Source organism: Triticum urartu, chromosome 3A, assembly GCF_056163025.1.
Source record: "Triticum urartu cultivar PI428250 chromosome 3A, HENAU_Tu73, whole genome shotgun sequence".
Taxonomy (NCBI): Eukaryota; Viridiplantae; Streptophyta; class Magnoliopsida; order Poales; family Poaceae; genus Triticum; species Triticum urartu.
In genome coordinates, this window is record NC_141875.1 from 482,948,244 (window position 1) to 482,956,822 (window position 8,579).

Genomic DNA, 8,579 nt, shown 5'->3' on the forward strand with positions numbered 1-8,579 from the left:
CTGCGGCTGTGGTAGCGGCGCAGAGCTTGCTGGTAGCGAGCAGCTCGCACAGCAGCCTGGAGACGATCTTCCTCAAGGAGCAGCGCGTCATCTTGCCGCAGCCGCTCTTGCTCAAGCTCATCGTAAGCGAGCACTCGAGGTGACCCGTATACGAGTTCCGTGGGGGTAACTGCCTCTGCTCCATAGACTAGAGCAAAGGGTGTCTGTCCAGTGGCTCGATTTGGCGTCGTTCTGATCGACCAAAGAACCACCGGTAGCTCCTCGATCCAGTTTCTTCCGCACTTGTGCAGCCTGTCGAAAGTTCTGGTCTTGAGACCGCGCAGCACCTCGGCGTTTGCCCTCTCCGCTTGACCGTTGCTTTTCGGGTGAGCAACAGAAGCGAAGCAGACCTTGGCGCCGAGATCTTGGACGTACTGCATGAAGGCGTGGCTCGTAAATTGTGTGCCGTTGTCGGTGATTATCCGGTTAGGGATCCCGAAGCGGCAGACAATCGACTTGAAGAACTTGACGGCTGACTGTGCGGTCACCTTCCTCACTGGTTCCACTTCCGGCCACTTTGTGAACTTGTCGATTGCGACGTACAAGTACTCAAAGCCCCCGACAGCTCGGGGGAAGGGGCCGAGGATGTCGAGCCCCCAGACCGAAAATGGCCAGGATAAAGGGATCGTCTGGAGAGCTTGAGCTGGCTGGTGTATCTGCTTGGAATGGAACTGGCATGCTTCACACTTGGTTACTTGTGCAGTCGCATCCTGGAGGGCTGTTGGCCAGAAGAATCCTTGCCGGAATGCTTTGCCGACAAGTGCTCTCGCGCCAATGTGGTGACCACATATGCCTCCGTGTATCTCTGCCAACAGCTTCTGTCCGTCTTCCCGGGGAATGCACCTCAATTTCACACCGTTGAGTCTTCTTCTGTACAGTGTCTTGTCGACGAACTGGTACATACTTGACTACCGGGCTACTCTTTCGGCTTCTTCTTGCTCTTTGGGAAGTTCTCCTGTCTGAAGGAAACGGACAATCTGCTGCGCCCATGTTGGAGCCTGTGGCTCGACAACAAGGACTAAAGGCAACTCTGCTGTCGCGGGAACATCCGCTTCTACGGCGAGAAGCTGTGTCTCTGCCGGAGCCTGACGTTCCCCGACAAGCTTGCCGGGAGCTTCAGCTTCAACGGAACAAACCCTAGGGCTTGCCGGAGCATCATGCTCCTCGGCGCTCTTGGCGTTGATCTTGGAGATTGCTGCGGGAATATCCGCTTCTACGGCGAGAAGCTGTGTCTCTGCCGGAGCGTGACATTCCGCGACAAACTTGCCGGGAGCTTCTGCTTCAACGGAACAAACCCTGGGGCTTGCCGGAGCATCTTGCTCCTCAGCGCCTTCGGTGTTGATCTTGGGGACCTTCTTGGCGGCGGCTTCGGGAAGCTCTGCCGGCAGGTAGTCACCAGGAATCAACTTCCTCTTCTTGCTCTGTCCAGTTGATGGTGTTACGGGCGGTTGATTCAGCTTGAGCACAAAGGTCCCTGGTTCCACAGGTAACTTAAGTGCGGCGCGCTTTGACAGGCCATCAGCAAGGGCGTTCTGAGATCTCAGAACGTGCTCCATTTGTAGGCCGTCAAAGCGCTCTTCTAGCTTTCTCACTTCGTCGACGTAAGCTTCCATCAACGGACTCTGATAATTCTTGTTTACTTGGCGGACGACAAGCTGTGAGTCACCCCTGACAATGAGCTTCTTGATCCCAAGGTCTGCCGCGATCCTGAGACCAGCAAGCAATCCCTCATACTCTGCAGTATTGTTCGTTGCTTGCTCCTTGGGAAAGTGCATCTGGACTATGTACTTGAGGTGCTCTCCGGTGGGCGCGATAAGCAGCACACCAGCGCCGGCGCCTTGCAGCGAGAAGGCACCATCAAAGTACATCAGCCACTCTCTGCTTGCTTCTTTGTCGGGGATGCTCGTCTCCGGAATTTCTTCATCCGGAGTTGGCGTCCATTCCGCTATGAATTCTGCCAATGCTCTGCTCTGGATAGTTGAAGTGCTTTCAAACTTGAGACCAAAGCTTGACAGTTCCAGTGCCCACTCAACAATCCTGCCTGTCGCTTCTGGATTCTGCAGTATCCTCTTCAGCGGAAAGCGAGTGACAACTGTGATCTCATGTGCTTGAAAGTAATGGCGCAGCTTTCTCGAGGCCATGAGAAGGCCGAAAAGCAGTTTCTGCACACCAGAGTACCTTGACCTAGCCCCCTGCAAGAGGGAACTGACAAAGTAAACTGGGCGCTGCACCATTTTCTTCTGTATCTCCTCGTGTATCAGCGCGGGTTCATCTTTGTCGGGACCAGAGCTTGTCAGGGAAGCCCCCTGCTTGTCGCTGGATGCGCTTGCCGCGGTTGCTGGCTCATCATATGCCTCCCTCTCTGCTACCAACGCAGCACTAACCACTTGATTGGTTGCCGCTATGTATAGCAGCAACTTCTCTTGTGGCTTAGGCGCGACAAGTATTGGAGGGGAAGACAGGTATCTCTTCAGGTCTTGCAGCGCAGCCTCCGCTTCCGGAGTCCATTTCATTGGACCTGCCTTTTTCAGTAGTTTGAAAAACGGCAGGGCGCGCTCAGCAGACCGAGAAATAAACCTGCTGAGAGCAGCCACGCAACCGGCAAGTTTCTGTACATCCTTGACGCGCTTTGGTGCTTCAATCTGCTCAATGGCCTTGATCTTGTCGGGATTGGCTTCAATCCCCCGCTGAGACACGAAGAACCCGAGAAGCTTGCCGGAGGGAACTCCAAACACACACTTCTCTGGGTTGAGCTTGAGGCTGATCTTGCGCAGATTTGCAAAAGTCTCGTCCAAGTCTTGGATCAGGGTTGCTCTGTCCTTGCTCTTGACCACTATATCATCCATGTAGGCTTCCACATTTCTGTGTATTTGTGGCTCAAGAGCAATATGGACTACTCTTGCAAATGTCGAACCAGCATTCTTTAATCCGAAAGGCATCCGTACGAAACAGTACGTGCCACATGGAGTAATAAATGCGGTCTTCTCTTCATCCTCCTCTGCCATGAAGATCTGATGATACCCGGAGTATGCATCAAGAAATGAAAGCAAATCACATCCAGCTGTGGAGTCAACAATCTGGTCAATGCGCGGCAAAGGAAATGGGTCTTTGGGACAAGCTTTGGTAACATCGGTGAAATCGATGCAAAGCCTCCATTTCCCGTTTGCCTTGCGCACGACTACAGGATTGGCCAACCACGTGGGATGGAGCACTCCTCTGACAAGGCCTGCTGCTTCCAGTTTCTTGATTTCCTCCGCAATGAATTCTTGGCGCTCCACTGCCTGCTTCCAGACTTTCTGCTTGACGGGCCGCGCATGAGGACAAACGGCGAGGTGGTGCTCAATCACTTTCCTGGGAACACCGGGGATGTCAGACGGTTGCCATGCAAACACGTCGACATTCGCCCGCAGGAAAGCAACGAGCGCGCCTTCCTATTTAGGATCAAGCGCGGCACTGATGGTGAAGGTACCACCAGTGCCATCCTCCTTGGCGGACACCTTCTTCGTCTCTGGCGGAGCTGCCATCGTCTTCTTGTGCTTGCCGGTGGAGCTCGATGGTGCGTCCTCGACGGCAGCGCAGCACTCCGAAGAGGCGCGCTTGCCGGAGTGGGCATCAGAGCTTTTGCCGGACTTGGTCTTCTTGCCGGTGGAGCTCGATGGTGCGTCCTCGACGGCAGCGCAGCACTCCGAAGAGGTGCGCTTGCCGAAGTGGGCATCAGAGCTCTTGCCGGACTTGGTCTTCTTGCCCCCGGGAGCTTCAGCGGCAAGTGGGTGGCGATCTGCCGTGGCTGCTGCTTCCCGGTAGATCTTGTCGGCACAGATAAGCGCATCCTTCCTGTCGCCAGGGACAGAGATGACGCTTATCGGGCCTGGCATCTTCAGTATGTTGTATGCATAATGAGAGGCCGCCATGAACTTGGCGAGTGCTGGACGGCCAAGTATCCCGTTGTAAGGCAACAGGATATCGGCAACGTCGAACGTGACCCTCTCAGTCCTGAAGTTTAACTCGCTGCCGAATGTTACCGGCAGCGTGACCTTCCCTTTCGGCTTGCTCCTTCCCGGACTGATTCCTTGGAATGTGCCGGTCTCTTCGAGCTCGCTGTCAAGGATCTGGAGTTTTCGGAGCACAGCGGAGGAGATCAGGTTTAAGCCGGCCCCGCCGTCAACTAGCATCTTGGTGACCTTGAGGTTGCGGATAGTTGGTGAAACCAACATCGGCAGACACCCGACCGCGGTTGTGCGATCAGGGTGGTCCTCAATGTCAAAGATGATAGGCGTGCTGGACCACTTCAGAAGCTTGCGCGATTCGACGGGTGGTTCCGCTGCATTGACTTCCCGCACCCACTGTTTGAGTTGGCGGTGCGAGGTATGCAGGGAAGCACCCCCGTCAACGCACAAGACCTCTGTGGCTTTCTGAAACTCCTGCTCACTGGTATCAACGTCATCCATGTCTTCATCCTCGCCGTCGTCTTCGTCGTTGTCGCGACCGCGAGGAGGTCTGTCTCCTTGCCGCTGCTTGGCCTTGCCGCGGCGTCCTTCCTGACCGGTGCGCTTCTGGCCAGGTTTCTCGGCACCTCCTTGGGCTCTCTCCCTGTCGCGCCGCTCGTACTCAGCCCTCTGTTGCTGGACGAGCTGCTCGACTTTCTTGCAGCTCTGGAGGTCATGGCCCTTGGTGCGGTGAATCTTACAGTATTGCTTGCCGGAGCTGTCCCGCTTGTCGGCGACCACCACAGCCTGACAGTTGGTGCACGCGGCAACTTCCTTGCCGGAGCTACCAACTGCAGCCTTCGTGGCGTCACCTTCATTGCCGGACTACTCAACGACCAGCACCTCGTTGTTCTGCTTCTTCCTGTTGTTGCGCCGCCGGCTTCTCTTTGCCGGGGCGGCATCCTCACTGTCTGATCCTCCTGCTCCAGTGCTTTCTCCGGGGAATTTCCTCCCCTCCTCAGCGCGTGCACACCTGTCGGCCAGGGCGTAAAGCTCACTGACGTCCCGTATCTTGCACATCGCCAACTCCTCCCGCATCCTGCGGTTACGCACGTTCTGATGGAACGCGCTGATTACCGCGGCAGGGTGGATATTTGGGATGTAGTGGTGTACACGGCTGAACCTCTGGATGTACTGGCGCAGGGGCTCTCCTTCCTTCTGGACGAGTAGATGAAGATCGCTCTCTTGGCCATGAGGTTTGTGGCCGCCTGTGAAGGCGCCAACAAACTGATGGCACAGCTCAGCCCAGGAGGATATGGAGTTGTCCGGCAAGTGCATGAGCCAGGACCTGACGTTGGGCTTAAGCACCAGCGGGAAGTAGTTGGCAAGGATCTTGTCGTCCCGTCCCCCAGCAGCCTGCACCGCGATGGTGTAGATGCTGAGGAACTCCGACGGATGCAACTTGCCGTCATACTTCTCTGGTACGTCGGGCTTGAAGTTCTTCGTACTGGGCCACTGGACTTGCCGCAGCTCACGAGTGAACGCAGGGCAACCTACCGGGTACGGCAAGTCGCCTGGTTCCCCTGGCGCATGCATGTCAACAGAGGGCCCAGCGCGCTGGTCTGACTAACGTCGCGCTTCTCTCCGGCGCTCGATGCGAGTACGAGCGTCTTCCCGCTGCCGTTCTTGAAGAACTTGGCGCTGATCGCGACGAGCTCGGGGATCAGACGACGCGGTGGAGTCGCTGTCGAGGTGGATCCGGCGAGTCGGTGATCTTGGCCTTCGGGGTGGGGAGTGCACAGTAGTTGCGCCCCCACCAGTCTTGTCTCCGCCGGTTCGCGCCTGGCTGACCCGCTGCGGCTGCAACGTGCTCGGCTGCCGAGGAGTGTCGCCGTTGGCGAAGCCGATGAGACTCTGGATAGTGGCCCTCCAGTCGTCGATCTTGTCCGCCACTGGAGGGTAGTCTAGGAGCAGCTGAGCTCGTGCCAGAGCTTCGGCTGCGGTGGCGGGCGGCGGTAGCGAACGGTGCGAGGAGCGGGATAAGCTCGGACTTCTAACTATGTTAGAAGGAGCAGTATCTCGTCCAGGCGACCGCGTCTCACTCGCGCCGGCTTGTTGATGCGCATGGTGGACCTGGGCGCTCCGGGATCCACCAGCTTGATCTTGATCCAGCGAGCGCATGGTACCGTGAGTACCATGACGCTGCCGGTCCCGCGCCTCCTGAGATGGGTGCGGTGCATGCACGGACGCCGAGGTCTTGGAGTGCGCCCGGTCGTTGTGGGAGCCGGCCACGCCGCCGATGGGCAGCGCAGCCTTGCCCTGGGACCTGGCAGCACCGTGAGCTCCCTCGTCAATGCGTGCCCTTCCGCCGGCGCCTGCCCCACCATCCGTTTGCTCCGGCGGTGGGTGGCTCGGTGCGGACGGAGCAGCTGCCTCCGAAAGTTTCTTCTTCGGCGGCATGTTGATGAAGATGGCGAAGATCGATGAAGAAGATGAAGATCTAGCCCGCGAGAATGCCGGATCTGATTCACACAACTTCGACGCCCCCTACCTGGCGCGCCAGAGATGCCGGGGCTTCTGATCCACGGACACCTATGGGACCGGAGGACCGGGTCCCTTTAGGTTCGGCGGGGGGCGGAGGTTGCGCAAAGAGCAGATCGAGGCGAAGCACGCGGGCGGTTGGTCGTGCGAGGAGTAAATCGAGGCGAAGCACGCGAGCGATTTACCCAGGTTCGGGCCGCACGGATGCGTAAAACCCTACTCCTGCTTTGTGGATTGGTATTGATTTCTAGCTCGGGAGCGCGGAGTGCTATAGTGCACACCGGCGGCGAGCAGGACCGAGCTTGAGTGTGTGGAATTGCTGAACCCGTGTGGAAAATGCTGAACCCCCTTCTACGTTGCCCCGGGCCTCCTTTTATATGCTCAAGGGGTTACCGACATAGGGCAACGGAGGGCAAAAGTGGAAAAGGTGCCGTGGGTAGGCACAGCTAGGTGTTGTAGTAGGCACAGCTAGCGGCTACAGTGTTATCATACCTAACCCTGACGGCAGGGGACAAGGGCATTAAACGCCCGTCTGTGTCACCTAGACAACACCGAAAGGGACCGCTAGGGACGCCACCGTCTTGCCACGATGGTTGTCTTGTCAGCGCCGGCGTGCCACCGCACGCCCCTAGCTGCACAGCCTCCTGCCACGTGCGCTTGGGAGGGGCCCCGAAGCGACACGTGGGTGGATGTGCTGGAGCGCGGGCGTGGAGTGGGGGCTTGCCACGGCAAGCGCCTTGCCGCGGCCGTCGACTTGTCGCTTCCGGGAGCTAGTCGCTCACCGGGCCTTGCCGGGGCGCGTAGCGCGCCGCGGCAAGTTCCTTGGAATGCCTTGGATGGCCTTCCCGGCAAGCGCCTCTTGCCGGAGCCTTGGGACGCTTCTGATGGCCTTCCCGGCAAGCTCCTCTTGCCGGGGTCTCGCCTTCTTCCCGGCAAGCTCCTCTTGCCGGGGTCTTGTCTTGAGTACTTTGTTCTTGAATGGTCTTCAGAGGAACCTCGGAAGGTCTTGGCGGCTACCCGGCAAGCCTTGCCGCGAGATGCTGTGACTGCCCGTGCACAAGTTCGGGGTACTAAGGGTACCCCTACTTTAGTACACCGACAAACATGGCCAAAGAAAGTTGTCCCTACAAAATCATATAGTGTGGCTATGCTCTATCTTCATCACACAAAAATATTTAAATCATGCACAACCCCGATAACAAGCCAAGCAATTGTTTCATACTTTTGATGTTCTCAAACTTTTTCAATCTTCACACAATACATGAGCATGAGCCATGGATATAGCACTATAGGTGGAATAGAATGGTGGTTGTGGAGAAGACAAAAAGGAGAAGATAGTCTCACATCAACTAGGCATATCAACGGGCTATGGAGATGCCCATCAATAGATATCAATGTGAGTGAGTACGGATTGCCATGCAACGGATGCACTAGAGCTATAAGTGTAGGAAAGATCAAAAAGAAACTAAGTGGGTGTGCATCCAACTTGCTTGCTCACGAAGACCTAGGGCATTTTGAGGAAGCCCATCACTGGAATATACAAGCCAAGTTCTAAAATGAAAGATTCCCACTAGTATATGAAAGTGACAACATAGGAGACTCTCTATCATGAAGATCATGGTGCTACTTTGAAGCACAAGTGTGGTAAAAGGATAGTAACATTGCCCCTTCTCTCTTTTTCTCTCATTTTTTTATTTTTTATTTGGGCCTTTTCTCTCTTTTTTTATGGCCTCTTTTTTTTCTTCCTTTTTTTATTTTTTCGTCCCGATTCTCATCCGACTTGTGGGGAAATCATAGTCTCCATCATCCTTTCCTCACATGGGACAATGCTATAATACTGATGATCATCACACTTCTATTTACTTACAACTCAAAAATTACAACTCGATACTTAGAACAAATATGACTCTATATGAATGCCTCTGGCGGTGTACCGGGTTGTGTAATGACTCATTAGTGACATGTATGAAAGAATTATGAACGATGGCTTTGCCACAAATACGATGTCAACTACATGATCATGCAAAGCAATATGACAATGATGGAGCGTGTCATAATAAATGGAACGGTGGA